The sequence below is a fragment of the Sciurus vulgaris genome (genome assembly GCF_902686455.1).
Source record: "Sciurus vulgaris genome assembly, chromosome: 2".
In the NCBI taxonomy this organism is placed as follows: domain Eukaryota; kingdom Metazoa; phylum Chordata; class Mammalia; order Rodentia; family Sciuridae; genus Sciurus; species Sciurus vulgaris.
Genome location: NC_136462.1, coordinates 115,617,228 through 115,639,369, shown reverse-complemented (window position 1 = coordinate 115,639,369; position 22,142 = coordinate 115,617,228).

Genomic DNA, 22,142 nt, shown 5'->3' with positions numbered 1-22,142 from the left:
AAGCAGAAGATTCACAGTGCAGGCTGGAAGAAGGAAGCCTAGCTGTGTGTGGACAGCCATTGATGGGTTCTATGTAGCTTTGGGACAAATTGCGATTTCTTCAAATTCCCGTGAATCTGTCTCCTTGATGCTGACGTTGATTACCATGGAAGGGACTGTGCGTTTTCTGGTGCAGACCCTGGCCTGGAGAACCACATGCTGCTTGGTGGTGATGAGCTCCTAGTCTGGACCACATGCTTTATATCCACTGCCTCCTCCAAACCTCTTGGATTGACTAACGTGAAATCTGATGCTCCAGGAGATGAGATGACTAGCACAGCCAGTAAGTGACAGGCCTCAAATCTCCATCCCCCTGACACCAGAGACCCTGTTCATATTCCCTGAGTTGAGAGAACCAGGCAGATGAGGGAAGGCGGGTGGAGCAGTTCCATTTGCCTCATATGCTGACTGGCAAAGTCTGTTTTTATCGTGGTCCAAAAACTCATTGTTCATGGTTGGAAGGATTCCCACAGTGGGTCCCTAACAAGCAGCATTGAGCAACCGCAGCCATTGTGTCCCTAGACTAGTATTTGGACAGCCCCTGTAGTAGACTGGGTCCCTGGATGAGCAGGCCAAGGAGAAGGCTGGAGATGGTTGCCCAGATGGGGTCAGGTCTGAGGCTGATCACCTGACCGGCCCTCAAGACCAGCCAAAAGAGTGCCACATAGACAAGATTAGGTAAAGTCAGACCTGAAGGGGCGTCTGTCGTCCACTGATGGTGACTTAGGGAGCTCATGCAAGGGACATCTGCAGGTGGCCTGCCAAGCGTGTTTCTGCTGGTACAGCAACACTGGGGCCACTGGAAGGACTCGAGCACATGGACCATTCACTCCTGAAGTCAGATGGGCTGACTCCCGCTCCCTTTTCCGCTTCCAGGGTCAGTACATGGCTCCAATCTGGCCAGTCAGCATACTCTACACCCTGCCCATAGCGATCGGTGCAAGGAAAGGCCTGGCTCCAGGCTGGCCAATGAGACTCAATCTCTGGGATTTGGGAAAAGAGAATCTCCTGTTGGGGTCCTCGGCTGGGAGTTGAGGAGACACTCCTGGACAAAGCCCGCCTGAGCCTGAAGCCAGAGCCAGGAAAGCAGACCACCAACCTCCTGTGACTGTTTCAGCCTCAGAGTCTGACTAGTGCAAGGAGGTGCAGACACTTAGAACTTCCTGCTTGCTGGCCACAGGTGTTTTGCTGGTTGTTCATCCTAGTCCTACTTGGTGGCCGTTATTGTCCCCATTTCAAAGATTGAACACATAGAAGTGCTTAATAAATATTAACTGCTTAGTGCCAGACAGGACAACAAAAATCAACTGTGTTCCCCAAGTTTCCCTGATAAGAATCCCTGGGGCTTGTCAGATGGCCAGACCTCACCCTTTGGGAATTCTGGCTTAGTACTCTGGATTGGGGCCCAGAATCCCTGTTTTTAACGATGCCCAAAGGATTCTATGATGGAAGTTCGGGAAGTGATGCATTAAAGGCAATACCTACAACAGCCTAAAGAGGAAGGTGTTACAGCCATATTCATTTGAAGTTGAGGGAAGTGAGGCTCAGAGAGGTTAAGTGACCTGCCTGAACACACACAGATGATGGGGCAAGAGCAGGGATTCTGTCTAGGTCTACTTGACCTTCAGACTTCTGGTAGGTAGGGAAAACAGCTGTGTGTCTTACCATTTCTGAGGTGATGGGAAAGTTGGGAAAGGGCAGGGAGGGGAAAGGGGAGAGAGAAAACTGCAACTTTAAAAAAATGATGGTGATCTTACGGTGAAGAAGTCCAAGCCACACAAATATCCTGTTACAAGAAGAAAGCAAAGTTCTAACTGCTACATGGTTACTAAGATAATCTAAGCTGGCATGGTGGCACACCATGACTCTGGAAGGCTGAGGCAAGAGGGTCAGGGGTTGGAAGCCAACCCAGGCAACATAGTGACAAACATGTAAGACAAACAAGGACCTGGGTGTGCAGCTCAGTGGTAGAGTTCATGCTTGAGGCTCTGGGTTCAATCCCCAGCACCACAAGGAAAAGGGGGCAGGGAGATAATCGTGAAAAAAAATTCCCCTTCCCTTTTAAAATTTATATACAGTAAGTTTGCCTTTTTGTATCAACCACCACAGTTATGATACAGACTCACTTCTGGGTTATAAAAAGAATTGCTCTCTGGGAATTTCCTAAACCCTTCTGAAGTGTAGTGCACCGTGGCCAGGCCTCAGGAGTCAGGAGACCTGGATTCTCATCCTAGCTCTGAAGATGCCTAGCTGGGTAATCGCCCACGATTATGTCCTATAGAAAGAGCGTGCAGACTAAATGCCTTCTGACAGTCTTGCTAGATTGTTGTTGTGATCTCTTCAGTGCCTGAGGCCTCTAGTTACCTTTATTTTGAACATGAAGTTTAGCATCGCCCTGCCCAGGCCCGCAGCAGAGGTAGCAAGGGTCAGCGTAGGAGAAATAGGCGCTCTGCTGAGGCAGAAGCACTCTGACGGGGCATTAGCGAAATGAACTCGCTAGCTTTCTGAAGCTTCCGTATGTAGACTGGTAGTCTGGTCCATGCACACCCACGATTGCCTGGGTAACCTGGCTGGACCAAGAAAGTAGGGAAGTAAAACTGACCTGAATTGAGTGCTTTTGATGTCCAGAGCTTGACACTGACCTTGTTCTTTCTCACAGCAGAATTCTCTTTGAGGTAGTTCTTATCCCCACTCTCCAAGTGAAGAAACTGAGGTTCAGAGACATTATGTACCTTGCTCAAGGACATACAGCCAGGTAAGGCATGAGCTGGCATTAGAACCTGCAGCTTCTTGGTCTGAAGGATGGAGATGTGTCCTCAATTTTCAGGGCCTGTGCAGCCCACAGCTAACTGCAGCAAGATTCATCTCACCCAAATCTTGGCTTGACTAATTTCACACCTTCTCTCAAGCTTCTAGCTCTCAGGCCCAGCACGGTCCTCCCACTCATCTCTGCAGTTCTCCCAACTTCCACGCTTATGATAGAACCAGTCTCTCCATAGTCCCTGGGAACAGATGTCTTGCAACAGAAATGTTTTGAACCTCGTGAACAAGGGGAGTGGATCTCTGCTTTTGGAGAGAGGGACACTAAGATGTTCCCAAGGGTCAATAGCAGCTCTTCTGCTGCTTGAAAATCAGAAGAAGCAGCACAGTTGGTGGTACCATCCTGGGCTAGAGCGTGAGTGACTCAGGCAAGCCCCCTCTCTCCACTCTGTCAGGTGAGCAGAGCTCCTGTGTGCTACTGGGACTGACCCTGGAGAAAGAATCCTCTACGATTTAGGGGACATGGGGAGTCTTGGAGCAGAGGCATGTGGTCTGTCTTTGTTAGAGAAGGGACATTTCATCCTTTGTAACAGGAAAGAAGAAGAAGGCTGTAGACATAGTAGGTGGGCTGTAGTTACAGGTAGGTGAGCTCTATATACAGGTAGGCATGCTGTAGTTACAGGTAGGTAGGCCGATTTGCTGGAGGGGAGATGGGAGGGATCTTGTGGCCTTTGAATATAGTGTGGGAGGTGGAAGCCAAGAAGACAGAATGGCAATATTGGGATTTGAAGGGAGACAGCAGGCCCAGGGCAGTTACCCTGGAGGGTAGGAAGACAACTTTATGAAAGTCTGAGAGGCCCGGATGTCCATTAGATGAGCCCAGTGAGCGTGGTTTTAAAGGAAGATGGTCAACAGGGCTCAGCTGCTTGAGTGCAGACGTGGAGGAGGCAGACAGGTGGGTTGACCCAACCAGAAGACTATAATGGACAAAGCGTGGGGTGTTCCAATGGCTGTAAGGATGGACCAGGAATTCTAAGCTGGCTAAGGTGTCAGGATTGAGCATGAGAAAGTGGGCAAAGGTCAATGTCCTGGACAACTGCCACGGTTGCAGGCTTATTGGGGTGGGAGGATGGAGGGAGTGAGCTGAAAGAAAAGGAGGAAGCAGAGGCAGGGAGAGGTCCAAGTGACAGGTCTTGGTGAGAAGCTCAAGGATGTGGCCATGAGAGCAGGTGTCTCCTGGGATAGAGGAGTGAGTCATCATTGGAGATGAGGAATTTGCAGTTTGGAGAGGCCTAGGTATTAGATGGTTCACCCCTAAGATTGCTGAAATTGTCAGGAATGACAAGACTAAAGATCGAAAGAAAAAAAAAGATAACGAATCAATTTCTAAAATCCTCACTAATGAAGAGACAGCAGCAATGAAGAAGCAGTCACGGCTCTGTGGAGGAGGGAGGAGACACGGAGGGGATGATGGGGAAGAGCAGTTCTCCAGTTCCAGGCTCTGGGGCACACGAGAGAGGGGCACAGCTTCCCCTCTGGTCCTCCATGGATTGTGGGGATAGAGGGACATCAAGCAGGGCCTAATGGGGTCATCAGACAGGAGTATGTGCCTTGGGCAGGGGCAAGAGAGGAGGTCCTTCTCCTGCTTTCCAATGAGCTCTGCCTGTTTTCTGTCTCTTTAACAACAACAAAAACGCAGGGGTGGGGCTGGGGGTAGCTCAGTGGTAGAGCACTTGTCTGGCCTGTGTGAGGCCCTGGGTTTGATCCCCAACACTACAATAACTAAGTAAATAAAATGGACAAAGTTTCCAGCTTTCTAAGAGGAAATAAAGGGGGAGGGTATGAAGCAGTATTTATTAAAAAGAGCAGAAAACGAATGAGTATACACACAACTGATAACAGTATACAGCTTATTGTCCTATGGAAAGATAATATGCTCTATAATTCAAGAACATTAAAAAATCCAGTTTTAAAATGAGCAATATATTTGCACAGACCACTTCATAGAAGAAGATACAAATGGCCTAAAAGCATGGGAATTAGCACCTGCTAGTCATCGCTCCAGCAGAATAGTGAAAATTACAAAGACTGACAACACTGACTGTTGGTGAGGATGTGGAGCAGCAGAATGCGCCCTGGTAATTGGTGGGTGTGTAAAGGCCCCCCCAATTTTTTTTTTTTAGTTGTAGATGGACACAATACCTTTATTTTATTTATTCATTTTTATGTGGTGCTGACAATGGAACTCAGTGCCTCATGCGTGCTAGGCAAGCATTCTACCAATGGGCACATCCCCAGGCCCCCAGATTTCTTTTACTTTTATAATTTTATGACTACCTTTGACCTAGTAATTACAGTCCAGATATTTACCCAATGAAAATGCAATATACTCACAAAAAGACCTCCCCCAGAATGTTTATGGAAGCTTTCTTTGTAAATAGTCTCAAACTGGAAACCACTCAGATGTCCAATGGAGTACTACCCCCCAACAAAAATAAATGAATTACTGACAAACACAAGAACTCAGAAGCACTCCAAAAGAAAGAAGAAATGATGCTGAGCAAAACCAAGCCATACCGTATGATTCCATTTGTGTGAAATTTAATAACAAGCAAACGTAGTCTACAGCGATAGAAGCTGGTCACTGGTGTGCCTGTGGGAGCATGGATAGGGGATTGGTCAGAAAGGGGCATGAGGGACTGACCCAGGTGAGGGAGTCATTCTGTATCTCATGTGCGTGTGGATGTACACGTGCATACATTTGTCAAAATTCATCACTGAAGATTTGTACACTGTATGTAAGGTAAAAAGAAACACAGAACCAGAAATAAATGTTGAACTGTTGCTAATGATATGTATGCTGAAGCATTTAGAAATGAAGTGCACTGATTTCTGGAATTTATTTAAAATACATAAAAACCATGGATTAATGTATATGTGATAAAGTAAATAGAGCAAAATGTTAATTATAGAATCTAGGTGGTAAATAGCTTTTCAGATTTTTCTGTCTGTATGAAAACTTTCATGATGAAATAATGGTGTGAAGATAACATGAGAAACAGATATTACAGAATTAAAATTGTGATCAATTTTTTAAATCCTTTAAAATGTTAACTTTGTGATTTTATATTCAACTGAAATACATGAACATAATTCTGTGTTACCAAAGTAAAAAGAAAAAAACAAAGCTCACTATTGAAATTTTGGAATGTACAAAGAAATAAAAGCAAAATGTTTTTAGTTTTTAATCTCATGACCTTGACAATATATTAGTATATTCCTTTTTTTTTTTTTTTACTTAAAGTATCTTGAACATTTCCCTGTCATTAAATACCCTTCAAGAAGCATGATTTTTAGAGAGTAGTATGCTCCATTGTATGTATGTACTATATATAAATGGTTTAATCACTCCCTATTGTTAGATTTTGGCTTGTCTCCAAGTTTTTCCATTGCAAACAAAGCCAGGGTGAACTTATTGTTCCTACGCATTTGATCACATTTTGATTTTTCTGTAGGACAGATTCCTTGAATCCGGTTACTGGGTCAGAGATTAGAAACTATTTTTAACACTTAATACTAGCATATTATTTTCCAGAAAGATTATACCAATTTATATGTCCCATATAGAGTAGGATAATGTTTTGTTTTCTGGCAACTTGGTCAACTTTGTATATTTTTTAATCATATTTAAATTTTTTGCCAATTCCATAGGGTGAAGATTCAGTTTTAATTCATATTATAAGACATTTCTTTTTCCAAATTCTTTTAAAATTGTGTGTGTATGTGTGTGTGTGTGTGTGTGTGTGTGTGTGTGTTGCTAGTGATTGAACCCAGGGCCTCACGCATGCTAAGCACATACTCTATGACTGAACTTCTGTATTTCTTCTCTGAATTATCTGTTTATATTCATTTCCCTATTATTTCCTATCACGTGGGGGGAGGGATCTCCAGCATTTTTGTGTTGATTTGTTGAAGTTTTTGTGAAATAAGAATATTAATCCTATGCATTGTGTGTTTTCTACAGCTAGTTTTCAAAAATACTGGTGTTGCCATTTTTTTATCTTTAAAAATCTTTTAGTTGTAGATGGATGCAATATCTTTATTTTATTTATTGGTTTTCATGCCATCCTGATTGAACCCAGTGCCTCATATGTGCTAAGCAAGTGCTCTACCACTGAGCCACAACCCCAGCCCACTATTTTTTATTTTAGAAGTTCTGATAGGTATGTCACAATAGGTCCTGATGGATTCAACTTGCATTTCCCTAATTGCTATTGATGCTGAAAATCTTTCTGTGTGCTTACTTGCCATCAGCATCTTCTCTCGTGAAATATCTCTTTGTAGTGGAATATCTTCTTGTGTCCATTTTCTGATTGATTTTTTTAAACTGTTGAGTTTTTAGAGTTCTTTATGTATGCTAGATATTAGTATTTGCTGAATGCATGGTTGGCAAATATTTTCTTCCAGTCTGTAGTTTGTCTTTTCATCCTCATAACATGGTCTTTTCCAGAGCAAAGGATTTGGATTTCGGTGAATTCCTGTTATCAGTTTTTCCTTTTATGGATGATCCTTTTGGTTTCAAGTCTAAGAACTCTTTGTTAAGTCTTATGTCCAGACGATTCCTCTATTTTTTTTTTCTAAAAGTTCAATATTTAACATTTTACTATTTCCATGATTCATTTTTAGTTAATTTCTGCCTGAAGTGTGAGGTTTCAGTTTAGATTATTATTATTTTTTTAATCTATGTATAAGAACCCAGAAACCACTCCGGACACGGGAACTCACATAAGAGGGTTTATGAAGCAAACAGAGTGTCTCCCTGCAGGGTAAGGGAGAAAATAAGAGGAAAAGAGAGAGAGTGCACACAAGAGAGTGTGAAAGGGAGGAGAGAGAAAGCATGAAAATAAGGAGGAAGAGAAGAGAGAAAATGGCGGGGGAGCCATTCTTAAGCAGTCGAATTCTCTGGGCTAACGGGACCAATAATGGAGAAGGATACTTGCAAGCTGACTGATGGACCAATAGCTAGGATGTTCACAGACTGACAAGTAGTTGGGAGGCGAGGAAATGACTGCAGCGTAAAGGGCGGGGGGAGCGGCTTTATATTATACTATGGATGCCCCAGCACCATGTTTTAAAAAGGCTGTTTTTCCTTCAATGAATTGATTTTGCACCTTTATCAAAAATCAACTAGGCATGTATATGTAGATCTATACGTAGGTCTCTACTATACATGGATTCTCTACTCTGTTCTGGTGACCTACATGTCTGTTCCTGTACCAATAGCACATAGTCTTGATTACTATAGATAAAAAATAAGTCTTGAAATTGGGTAGATTGATTGCTTGTATTTTATTTTTCTTTTTTGAAATTGTTTTAACTATTCTCAGTTTTTTAGCCTTTCCATAAAAATCTTAGAAAAATCTTGTCTATACAAAAAAAAAAAAAAATCTTCCTGAGATTTTGATAGAAATTGCATTAAGGGCTGGGGAGATAGCTCAGTCAGTAAAGTGCTTGCCTTGCAAGCACAAGGCTGGGGTTCAATTCCCAGCACCACAAAAAAAAAAAAAAAAAAAAAGAAATTGCATTAAATTTACACAAATTTAGAGATCAGCGACATCATTACTGCATTGAATCTCTAAATCAGTTAACGCAATCTCTATTTAGATCTTTGATTTTTTTATTAGTGTTTTCTGGTTTGCAGCACATAAGTCCTGTACATGTTTTATTAGATTTATACTTAAATATTTAATTTTTGATAAATTAGAAATAGTTTAGTTTTTTTTAATTTTTATTTTTTTAAATTTAAACAAATGGGATACATGTTGTTTCAGTTTGTACATGGAATAACAGCATACCATTTGCATATTCATATATTTACATAGAGTAATGATGTTTGATTCATTCTGTTATTTTTTTCCTTCCCCTTCCACCCCTCCCACCTCCCTTTTCCCTCTATACAGTCCCTCCTTCCTCCATTCTTGCCCCCCTCTCACCCCCCATTAAGTGTCATCATCCGCTTATCAGTGAGATCATTCCTCTTTTGGATTTTTGAGATGGGCTTATCTCACTTAGCATGATATTCTCCAATTTCATCCATTTGCCTGCAAATGCCATAATTTTAGCATTCTTTATAGCTGAGTAATATTCCATTGTATATATATTCCACAGTTTCTTTATCCATTCATCAATTGAAGGGCATCTAGGTTGGTTCCATAGTCTGGCTATTGTGAATTGAGCAGCTATGAACATTGATGTGGCTGTATCTCTGTAGTGTGCTGATTTTAAGTCCTTTGGGTATAGGCCCAGGAGTGGGATAGCTGGGTCAAATGGTAGGTCCATTCCAAGTTTTCTAAGGAATCTCCACACTGTCCACACTGCTTTCCAGAGTGGCTGCACTAATTTGAAACCCCACCAGCAATGTATGAGTGTACATTTTTCCCCACATCCTCTCCAACACCTATTGTTGCTTGTATTCTTGATAATCGCCATTCTAATTGGGGTGAGATGGAATCTTGGAGTAGTTTTGATTTGCATTTCTCTTATTACTAAAGATGTTGAACATTTTTTCATATATCTGTTGATTGCTTGTACATCATCTTCTGTGAAGTGTCTGTTCATTTCCTTAGCCCATTTATTGATTGGGTTATTTGTATAGTATTAGTTTTTAACTTCAAGGTCCACATGTTCATAACTAGTATATAGAATTATAATTGATTTTTCTATGTTGATCTTGTCTCGTGTGACTTTGTTAAACTCACTTATTCTATGGCCTGTTTTTTTTGGGTCCCTTCTGAGGCATCGGGGATTCGAACCGCAGCCCTTGCACATGCTAGGTGAGCGCTTTCCAAAAGGAGCTGTTTCTTCAGCTCGGGCTTTTGTTTTTGGTGGGGAAAATACCTTGGAGTTTTCTCATTTTTATTAATTTTTTGTTTTGATTTTTAATTGGTGCATTATAATTATACACCATAGTGGAATTTGTTGTTATATATTTGTACATGCGCATAACATAATTTGGTCAATTTCATTCCCCATTACCTCCTGTTTCCCTTACCTTGGAGTTTCCTATGTAGACAATCAAAGCTGGGCAGAGTAGCACGTGCCTGTAGTTTCAGCTTTTCAGGTGGCCAAGGCAGGAGGATCACTTGCATCCAAGAGTCTAGGCCCAGCCTGGATAACACAGTGAGATTCCACCTTATAAAAATAAATAAATAAAAGTATGCACTAATATCATTTACAAATAGGGACAGTTTTATTTCTTTCTTCCAATATGTCTCTGATTTCCTCTCCTTGCCTTAATGCTTTTCCTAAAATTTGGGGGAAATCATTTAATTTTTTTTTTTTTTTTAACTAAGTTGAGAACGTTCCCCTCTATTCCTCTTTTTCTAAGAGTCTTTATCAGGAATGGATGCTCAATTCTGTCAAATGCTTTTCCTTCAACATTTTTCAGGATCATATGACTTTTCTTCTTTATTCTATTAATGTGGATTACATTCATTGATTTTCAAATGTGGAACCAGACTTGCATCCTAGGAATAAGTCCGACTTTGATGCACGATTCTTATATAGTCTGGGTGCTACTTGCAAATACTGTGTTGAGGGTTTTTTCTTCTCTATAGGTGAAGGGCATTCATCATTTTCCTTGTCCTACCTACTATTTTTACCTGCGTTTGAATCAGGGTAATAGCAGTTTCACAACATAGACTGGAAAATATCCCTCCAACTCCTGACATTTCATGGAAGAGATTATGTAAAATTGATGTTAAGCCTTTAAATGCTTATTAGTAGAATTTGCCAGTGAAATCATCTGGGCCTGAAGATTTCTTTTTGGGGCAGTTTGTAATTTATAAATTCAATTTCTTTAACAGTTATAGGGCTACTCAAGTATCTATTTCACATTAAGTGAGTTCAAAATTGGTCTTTTTTGCCTAAATTTTCAAATTTATGTAGAGTTGTTCATAGTATCCCCTTATTCCTTTTGATCTCTTCAGGGTCTGTAGTACTGTCCCCAGTCTCAGACCTGATCTTGGTAATTCACGTCTTGTCTGGTTTTTCTTTGTTCATGTTGCCAGAGATTTGTCAATCTTATTGATCTTTGCAAAGAATCTGTTCTTTGTTTCCTTGATTTAATTCTACTTTCTACTTTCTGTTGTTAATTTTATTTATTTCTCCTGTATTTATTGTTTCTTTCCTTCCTCCTTTGAGTTTGGTTTCCTCATTTTCTAGGTGCTTAAAGTGAAAACTTAGATTATTAATTTGGGGTTTTCCTTCTTTTCTAATGTATGCAATTAGGGTTAAAATTTCCTTCTCAGTCCTGTTTTAACTATGAATCCCAAACCTTGATAATCTTATTTGCATTTTAATTCAGTTCAATTTTTTTGAGACACCTTCTTTTATCCAAGGGTCACTTATTAGTATGTTGTTGAGTTTCCAATTGTTCGAAAATATTACTAGCTTTTTGATATCAAATTTGATTTCATTGAGTTAAAAAAAAAAACAACAGATTTTCCTTGTGTGTGTGTAGGCGGGGGACTGAACCCAGGATCTCACGCATGCTAGGCAAGTCACAACTGGACTACATCCCCAGCCCTGACTTAAATTCTTAAGTTTGCTGAGGCTTGCTTTATGGCCCAGGATATAGTTGATCTTGGTATATGTTCTACGAGTGCTTAAAAAAGAGTATACGTTCTTTTTTATGGTACCAGGGCACTTAACCACTGAGCTACCTCCCCAGCCCTTTTTTATATTTTATTTAGAGACAGAACCTTGCTGAATTACTTAGGGCCTCGCTAAACTACTGAAGCAGACTTTGAATTCATGATCCCCTGCCTCAGCCTCCCAAGTCGCTAGGATTACAGGCCTGAGCCACCATGCCCCACCTATGTGCCTTTATTGTTAGGTGAGTGTTCTAAAAAATATCAGTGAGATCCTATTTGTTGGTGGCATTGTTCTCTGTCATTGGTGATTTTCTGTTTAGTGCTATCAGCTGTAGGAAGAGTACTAATGTCTTTAACTATAATTGTGGATTTGTCGATTTCTCCTTCCAGTTCTATTAGTTTTTGCTTTTTATATTTTGCAGTTTTGTTGTTGGTTGCATACGTGTTTATGCGCCATCTTCTTGTTACATAGGCCCCTTGTCCTTTTGTACTGCCTTCATTGTCCCTAGTAAAAATCTTTGCTCTAAAGCCTACTTTATCTGATATTAGTGTAGCCATTCCTGCTTTCTTTTGATTGATATTTGCAGGAGAACAATATTTTCTAAAGAAATTCTTTAAAATGGAAGATGGATGATGAGAATGTAGTTCAAAAAATTTTTTTAAATTTATTTTTATTGTAAACAAATGGGATACATGTTGTTTCTGTTTGTACATGAAGTAACAGCATACCATTTGCAGAATCATACATTTACATTGGGTAATGATGTTTGACTCATTCTGTTATTTTTTTCCTTCCCCCTCCACCCCTCCCACGCCACTTTTCCCTCTATACAGTCCCTCCTTCCTCCATTCTTGCCCCCCTCCCACCCCCCATTATGTGTCATCATTCGCTTATCAGCAAGATCATTCCTCCTTTGGTTTTTTGAGATGGACTTATCTCACTTAGCATGATATTCTCCAAATTCATCCATTTGCCTGCAAATGCCATAATTTTATTATTCTTTATAGCTGAGTAATATTCCATTGTATATATATACTACAGTTTCTTTATCCATTCATCAATTGAAGGACATCTAGGTTGGTTCCACAGTCTGGCTATTGTGAATTGAGCAGCTATGAACATTGATGTGGCTGTATCTCTGTAGTGTGCTGATTTTAAGTCCTTTGGGTATAGGCCGAGGAGTGGGATAGCTGGGTCAAATGGTAGGTCCATTCCAAGTTTTCTAAGGAATCTCCACACTGCTTTCCAGAGTGGCTGCACTAATTTGAAACCCCACCAGCAATGTGTGAGTGTACCTTTTTCCCCACATCCTCTCCAACACCTATTGTTGCTTGTGTTCTTGATAATTGCCATTCTAATTGGGGTGAGATGGAATCTTGGAGTAGTTTTGATTTGCATTTCTCTTATTACTAGAGATGTTGAACATTTTTACATATATCTGTTGATTGCTTGTACATCTTCTTCTGTGAAGTGTCTGTTCATTTCCTTAGTCCATTTGTTGATTGGATTATTTGTATTCTTTGTGTAGAGTTTTCTGAGTTTTTTATATATTCTGGAAATTAGTGCTCTATCTGAAGTATGAGTGGCAAAGATTTTCTCCCACTCTGTAGGCTCTCTCTTCACATTACTGGTAGTTTCCTTGGCTGAGAGAAAGCTATTTAGTTTGAATCTGTCCCAGTTGTTGATTCTTGCTTTTATTTCTTGTGCTATGGGAGTCCTTTTAAGAAAGTATGATCCTAAGCCAACAAGGTGAAGATTTGGACCTACTTTTTCTTCTATAAGATGAAGGGTCTCTGGTCTGATTCCGAGGTCCTTGATCCATTTTGAGTTGAGTTTTGTGCAGGGTGAGAGATAGGGGTTTAGTTTCATTCTGTTGCATATGGATTTCCAGTTTTCCCAGCACCATGTGTTGAAGAGGCTATCTTTTCTCCATTGCATATTTTTGGCACCTTTGACTAGTATGAGAAAATTGTATTTATTTGGGTTTGTGTCCTCGTCCTCTATTCTGTACCATTGATCTACCTGTCTATTTTGGTGCCAATACCATGCTGTTTTTGTTACTATTGCTTTGTAGTATAGTTGAAGTTCTGGTATTGTGATACCCACTGCTTCATTCTTCCTGCTAAGCATTTCTTTAGCTATTCTGGGTTTCTTATTCTTCCAGATGAATTTCATGATTGCTTGCTCTATTTCTGTAAGGTACATCATTGGGATTTTAATTGGAATTGCATTGAATCTGTATAGCACTTTTGGTAGTGTGGCCATTTTGACAATATTAATTCTGCCTATCCAAGAACAGGGGAGATCTTTCCATCTTGTAAGGTCTTCCTCAATTTCTTTCTTCAGTGTTTTGTAGTTTTCATTGCAGAGATCTTTTACCTCTTTGGTTAGATTGATTCCCAAGTATTTTATTTTATTTTATTGAGGCTATTGCAAATGGAGTTGTTTTCCTCATTTCCCTTTCAGCTGTTTCGTCGCTTGCATTTAAAAATGCTTTAGATTTATGCGTGTTGATTTTATAGCCTGCTATTTTGCTGAATTCATTGATGAGGTCTAGAGGTTTTCTGGAGGAGTTTTTTGGATCCTCTAATATAGAATTATGTCATCAGCAAATAGTGACAGCTTAAGTTCCTCTTTTCCTATTTATATCCCTTTAATTTCTTTAGTCTGCGTAATTGCTCTGGCTAGAGTTTTGAGGACAATGTTGAATAGAAGTGGTGAAAGAGGACATCCCTGTCTTGTTCCTGTTTTTTAAAGGGAATGGTTTTAGTTTCTCTACATTAAGAATGATGTTGACAATGGGCTTAGCATAAATAGCCTTTACAATGTTCAGGTATGTTCCTACTATCCCTATTTTTTCTAGTGTTTTGAGCATGAGGGGGTGTTGTATTTTGTCGAACACTTTTTCTGCATCAATTGAAATAAACATATGATTCTTATCCATAAGTCTATTGACATGATGGATTACGTTTATTGATTTATGGATGTTAAACCATCCTTGCATTCCAGAGATGAACCCCACTTGATTGTGGTGCACGATTTTCTTAATATGTTTTTGGATATGGTTTGCCAATATTTTGTTGAGGATTTTTGCATCTATATTCATCAAGGATATTGGTCTAAAATTTTCTTTCCTTGATGTGTCTTTGCCTGGTTTGGGTTTGAGGGTGATATTAGCTTCATAGAATGAGTTTGGTAGGGTACCCTCCTTTTCTATTTCCTGGAATACTTTGAGAAGTATTGGAATGAGATCTTCTTTGAAGGTCTTATAGAACTCAGCTGAGAATCCGTCTGGTCCTGGGCTTTTCTTGGATGGTAGATTTTTAATGGCTTCTTCTATTTCATTGCTTGATATTGATCTGTTTAAATTGTGTATGTCCTCCTGGTTCAGTTTGGGAGGAGCATATGTCTCTAGAAATTTGTCAATGTCTTTGGTAGTTTCTATTTTGTTGGAATACAGATTTTCAAAGTAGCTTCTCGTTATGTTCTGTATCTTAGTGGTGTCTGTCGTGATATTTCCTTTTTGATCATGAATTTTAGTAATTTGAGTTTTCTCTCTCCTCTTTGTTATTGTGGCTAAGGGTTTGTCTATTTTATTTACTTTCTCAAAGAACCAACTTTTTGTTTTGTCAATTTTTTGAATTGTTTCTTTTGTTTCAATTTCATTAATTTCAGCTCTGATTTTAATTATTTCCTGTCTTCTATTACTTTTGCTGTTATTCCATTCTTTTTTTCTAGGGCTTTGAGCTGTAATGTTAGGTCATTTAGTTGTTGACTTTTCATTCTTTTCTTGAATGTGCTCCATGCAATGAATTTTCCTCTTAGTACCGCTTTCATAGTGTCCCAGAGATTTTGATTTGTTGTATTGTTGTTCTCATTGACCTCTAATATATTTTTTTATCTCCTCCCTGATGTTTTTTGTTATCCATGTTTCATTCAATAGCATATTATTTAGTCTCCAGGTGTTGGAGTAATTTCTGTTTTTTATTTTGTCATTGATTTCTATTCTCAGTTCATTATGATCTGATAGAACACAAGACAGTATCTCTATTTTTTTGCATTTCCTAAGGGCTGCTTTGTGGCATAACATATGGTCTATTTGTGGCATAACATAGGTTCCATGTGCTCCTGAGAAGAAAGTGAATCCATTCGTTGATGGATGGAATATTCTATATATGTCTGTTAAATCTAGGTTATTGATTGTGTTATTGAGGTCTATGGTTTCTTTGGTTGTTTTCTGTTTGGAAGATCTATTCAGTGGTGACAGCAGTGCATTAAAGTCACCCAGAATTATTGTGTTGTGGTCTATGTGATTCCTGGAATTGAGAAGGATTTGTTTGATGTACAGGGATGCACCATTGTTTGGGGCATAAATATTTCCTATTGTTATGTCTTCCTGATTTATGGTTCCCTTAAGCACTTTGAAATGTCCTTCTTTATCCCTTCTGACTAACTTTGGCTTGAAGTCCACTTTATCTGATATAAGGATGGAAACCCCTGCTTTTTTACTGAGTCCATGTGTGGTAGGTTTTTTCCCATCCTTTCACCTTTAGTCTGTGGATGTCTTTTTCTATGAGATGAGTCTCTTGCAGGCAGCATATTGTTGGGTCTTTCTTTTGAATCCATTGTGCCAGTCTATGTCTTTTGATTGATGAGTTTAGGCCATTAACGTTCAGGGTTATTATTGAGATATGATTTGTATTCCCAGTCATTTGGCTTATTTTTGGTTTTTAAGTTGGCTTGGTTTCTCCTTTGAATGGTTTTTCTCTAAGGTAGTTCTTCCCTTTGCTGACCTACATTGTTGTTTTTCATTTCCTCCTCATGGAATATTTTGTTGAGAACATTCTGTAGTGCAGGCTTTCTACTTGTAAAGTCTTTTAACTTTTGTATATCATGGAAGGATTTTATTCCATCTTCAAATCTGAAGGTTAGTTTTGCTGGGTATAGGATTCTTGGTTGGCAACCATGTTTTTTCAGAGCTTGAAATATGTTGTTCCAGGCCCTCTAGCTTTTAGAGTCTGGGTTGAGAAGTCAGCTGCTTCTGTATTTGTCTCCCCCTATATGTAGTCTGATGCTTTTCTCTCGTGGCCTTCAAAATCCTATCTTTATTTTGAATGTAAGGCATTCTCATTATAATATGCCTTGGTGTGAATCTGTTGTGATTTTGTGTATTTGGTGTTCTGTAAGTCTCTTGTATTTGATTTTCCATTTCATTCTTCAGGCTTGGGAAATTTTCTGCTATTATTTCATTGAATGCGTTGTTCATTCCTTTGGTTTGTATCTCTGTGCCTTCCTCAATCCCAATAATTCTTAAATTTGGTCTTTTAATGATGTCCCATAGTTCTTGGAGATTCTGTTCATGATTTCTTACCATCTTCTCTGTTTGGGCAACTTTATTTTCAAGATTAAATATTTTGTCTTCATTGCCTGAGGTTCTGTCTTGCAAGTGGTCTAATCTTTTGGCGATGCTTTCCATTGAGTTTTTAATTTGGTTTATTGTTTCCTTTATTTCAAGGATTTCCATTTGTTTTTGTTTTTGTTTTTGTTTTAATATCTCTATCTCTTTGTTGAAATGATCTTTTGCTTCCTGCAGGTGCTCTTTCGGCTTATTTGTATTATCATTCATTGCCTGCATTTGCTCTCTTATCTCATCCTTTGCTTCATGAATCATCTTAATCATGTATAATCTGAAGTCCTTTTCTGACATTTCTTCTAACATACTGTCATTGGATTCTATTAATATAGAATCTAGATTTGTTTGGATCATTTTCTGCCCTTGTTTTTTCATGTTGTTCATGTATCTTCCCCTCTAGCAGTGCAGATCTGGGGTATTGCAGATTTCCCCCTATAGGCTTATAGTGACCCTATCGGTTTCCAAAACCCTTTCTTTAAGGGGAGATCAATATTAGCAGTGCCCAATTCAGGCACTATGCAATCCTAGACCAAATAGCCCCTATGAGGACAATAACAAAATTGTCATAATAAACAGAATGAGTTCAAATATTATCTTCAGTAAAACAAACAAATTTGCAATAAGGTCTACAGTTTCTAATGGAGGACAAAGAGGATGCAGAGTGATGTAGAATGCGGCTGTTAATGGGATAAGAAAAGAATATACAGAAGTTCTAGATAATGGAAAGTGTGAGAGTATAATCAAAAGAAATCAGATGTTAGCATGCAAAAAAGGGAGAAGGAGACTCTGAGGGAACAGGTAAACAAAAGGAAAAGAGAGCAAGAAAAGTAAAGAAATAAAAACTTAAACTTTTTCAATAAGGAGAAAAAGGAAAATCTACAGTATAACAGTCATATAGTAATGAAACCTCCCAGAGTTCAGTAGCCTGATGCATGAGAGGTACCTGACAATGAGCTTCAAGTCTCCAGCAGGTGTCTCAGGATGGGATTTGTCCCACCTAAAGATTGGAGCTATGGCTTCCAGGATTATCCAAGATGGCCACTCTGGCTTTGAAATGTGTTGGCAAATGGGGAGCTGCAGCTTAGGGTGTGGCCATGGTCAGCAGGAGGTCCTGGAAGCAGGATGCAGTTGGTCAGGCAGGGGTCCGGAGGTCGGGTGTGTTTGCAGGATCCTGGAGGCCGGTTGCAATCAGTCGGTCTGGGGTCCCGGTGATAGGGCGCAGTCAGTTGGTCTGGGGGTACTGGTGGCAGGGAGCAGTCAGTCGATGTGAGGGCCCCAGAGGCAGGGAGTGATCGGTTGGGCTGAGGGATCCTGGATACAGGGCTCAGTCAATCCGGCCAGGGGTCCTACAGGGCCTGGCTGTTGTCTCAAAATGGTGGCAGCCACGTGTAATCAAACCTGCAGGTACTGTGACAGTGAACTTCCAGGCAATAGCAGGCAGCTGGTGCTCCACTGTGGCGATCAGTTTGCTGACTGTTGTCGCAGGATCGGGAGGTGAACCTCGTGGGATGGGTGATGGATAGGAGTAAGGCAGGCAATGGACAGGTGAGAGGCAGGCAAATGGCCCCCAAATTTTTAAGATATAATAAATTAAGTTTCACAATAAAAATAACCTCAAAGTACAAAGACCAAGGAACATTACTGAATTCACCTTATGCACCTTCTTGTAGAAGAACAAATAAGTAAAAATAGAGAAATAGACCCTAGTACTTTGCCATACCTGACCCAAGCTGGTTTGTGTCAGAGCCTCAACCCTAGGAGCAGAGCTCTGCCAGAGTCTTCCCCTGGCCTGCGTTCGCGGGAATAATCTCTCCATCTTTGGGTGTTTGCTGGGTTCCCGCAGACCTCATGCTCTCAGAAAATCTTATGGACTTTTAATCCTATTTCCAAATGAGACAGCCATTCCCCCAGAGGGACCCACTAACAAAACTGAATGAAGATGTTTCTGCAGCCACTTTATCTCAGTGTGGCCCCTTATTATTTCACTTCATCACTGAGAGTGTGCCGTGAATTAGTATTGTTATAAATTCTGTAATTATCTCCTGATTAGCACATCTAGAATGAATTTTATTTGTTTTGTATTTAAAAGACCATTTTAAAAAATGTATATATTTAAAATATACCACAATTTTTGTGGCCCTATTTGGCATTTCTTCATTTTATAACTTATCAGGAAACCTTAAAAGATGGCATTAGCAGGGGGCTCTCTCCCTCTCTCTCTCTCTCTCTCTCTCTCTCTCTCTCTCTCTCTCTCTGTCAACAAAGATTGAGCCCAGAGGTGCTTAACCTCTGAGCCATATCCCCAGCTCTTTTTATTTTGTTTTGTTTTTTGTTTTGAGAGGGTGTCTTGCTAAGTTGCTGAGGCTAGCTTTGAACTTGCAATCCTCCTTGCCTCAGCACCCCGAAGTGGGGGTCTTTTTTAATGGCCCTGGAATGTTTGCAGTAGCTGTGAGCCCAGTAGGTCTGATAAACTGTGATCTCAGTTTGCTGGATTCTTAGTGCTGATGATCTAGACCTTGAAAGTCTTGAGAAAGACACAGAATCCAGGTATTTCCTGCTGGCCCTGGAGCAGTATCCTGGGAAAATCCTCAGTAGACAGTTGGTTGCTGTCCTCCCATCCCCATGAAGCAGCAAGATGGGCTGCTGATCTACCAACTCTAAAGCATTTAACAAAACTAGAATGTATCACATCACTGCCTTCATGCACGTTAGAGCCGGGGATCTTCGCAGACTGAACACAAATGAAAAGCAGACATTTAATAACCTCTGGAAAGTCGAAAGAGATTTGGCTTTCTTAAATTTACTTGAAGGTTGACGCCATTACTTGTGATCAATACTAAATATAGAACCCAAGCTTTGGTTCAGAAAGGTGGATTTGGGGATCCTTCCGAATTATGAGGAAGATTCAATGGTCTTACTAACCCGCATCTTTAAGGGGATGAAGGACTTAAAAAGTGAATGTGCCCCAGGTGCAGCGGTGCACGCCTGTAATCCCAGTGGCTCAGGAGGCTGAGGCAGGAGGATCATGAGTTCAAAGTCAGCTTCCGCAACTTAGTGAAGCCCTAAGTAACTCAGCAAAACTCTGTTTCTAAATAATTTATAAAAAAGGACTGGGGATCTGGCCCAGTGATTAAGTGCCTCTGGGTTCAGTCCCTGGTACCAAAACAAACAAAAAATGGAACTACACAAAAGAACATAACTGAAGCCCATGCCATTGCAGGGAAGCTCACCGGAGGCAGCTCCCTGAGACGCCCCAGCATCAGGAGAAGGGTATGGCTCTGCCCTGTTGGTTGTCTGTTTCCATCCTCCCTGCGGCGACCTGCAGATCCATGTGTCAGGTGCTACAGTGGAAGGTGAGCTCTGAGAGCATGGCATGTGTGGTCAGGGTGAATGGAGATTTTTCTCTCTTATCCCTTGATATTTCAAAACAGTAAATGAAATCTTTTGGAGGCTTAGATGACAAGTTTCAAAATATTAAAAGAGCATGTGAAAAGAAATCTCATTAACTAAATACTCAGGATCACTTTTCTCATACCATCCATATATTAATTTGAAGCAGTTAAAATTCTTATTTTCAATAGATAATACATTCATATGAGCCCCAAATCAAATAACACAAAAAGCTGTACAATAAAATGTCTCCTTGCACTGCATCCTCCAGCCACCCTGTTCCTATTGGCCTGCAAGTAACCCGCTTGCTTTGTTTTCTTTTTGTTCCTTCCAAGATTCCATTTTACACTGGGCTCAGTGGTGCACGCCTGTGATCCCAGAGGCTCAGGAGGCCAAGGCAGGAGGTTTGCAAGTTCAAAGCCAGCCTCAGCAACTTAGTGAAGCTCTAAGCAACTCAGCGAAAGCCTGTCTCTAAATAAAATACAAAAAAAGAGCTGGGGATGTGGCTCAGAGGTTAAGCACCCCTGAGTTCAATCCCTGGTACAAAAAAAAAAAAAAAAGATTTCATTTTACAATATGAATATTTTATTATGACCCCCCTTTCTGTACACAAAAGGTTGCAAAAAGAGCATTAAGAATGTGAACTCTGAAGCCAAATTGGCAATGCTGGCACCCCAGTTCTGCTACCCATTAGTTGTCTTTACTCCAGTTTCATAACCTCTCAGTTTTGTCATTTGTAGAGTGAGGATAATAATAGTATATGTGTCATATTATTATTTGAGGATTAAGTGAAGCATTTAAGGGAGGGCCTGGTACACAGTGAGCTTTCTATAGCGGGCACTTTTACTATAGGAAGTGTGGTGTCCGAAGACTAAGAGCATGAGCTCTGGATCAAGACTGCCTAAGGTCAAGTCCCCTGTCCTTACCTGTAGAATGGAGAACAGTACCAACCCTCATAGGGTTGCTGTGTGATTGAAATTATATATAGTTGATATATAGATATCATTTATGTATATATCACTATATATAATATATATGTGTGTTTGTATATGAATGTGTATATATCATTTAAGAAAGTGCCTTGCTCTTGGTAAGCACTACTGTATTTCAGCAAATCCAAGATGGCATAGATTGTAAAACACATCATTACTTTATGTACTAAGAAAGAAAAAACATTGTAATTAAATTATGACATGTCTTTGACTGTAATACATCTTCATTTCAAAAACAATACAAAGTGAAAAAAATGCACATCTTGAAATTGATGAAATGTGAGATTTAAGTGTTAGCTATTGCATTCTTATTTTCACTTAAAAATATATCTTGGATATTGTTCCATATGGGTACAAAGAGAGCTTTTTCTTTCTGTTTTAAATGGCTATATAGTAATCCATTGTGTGGATGAGCCATAAATTATTTAACCAGCCCCCTATTAGTTTGCAGTCTGTCACAGTTACAGATGATACCACAATGAACAACCCTATAGACATGTCATTTTGCACGTTGGCTATGACAGCTAAAGGATCAATTCCCAGAACAGGCATTACTGGATCAAAGAGTATATGTATTTGAAACTTTTACAGCTATTTTTAAGATCACTTTTTAAATAGTGAGACTTCTCAAGTCAAGAAAAGCATGAGTCAAAAAAAGTTTGAAAAGGATCAGTCTAATGAAAGAGGAGAGCTCCATTGGTTACTCCTCCAGGGGCACAGGGGAGGGGATACCTCCTACATTGCTCATGGCCCTGGAAATCGCTGACTCTGGTGGGGAGGAGGTCCTGGGAATTGAACCCAGGGTGCTTTACCACTGAGTTACATCCCAGCCCTTTTTATTTTTTATTTTGAGATACTCTTGCTAAATTGCTCACTAAGATGCTGAGGCTGGC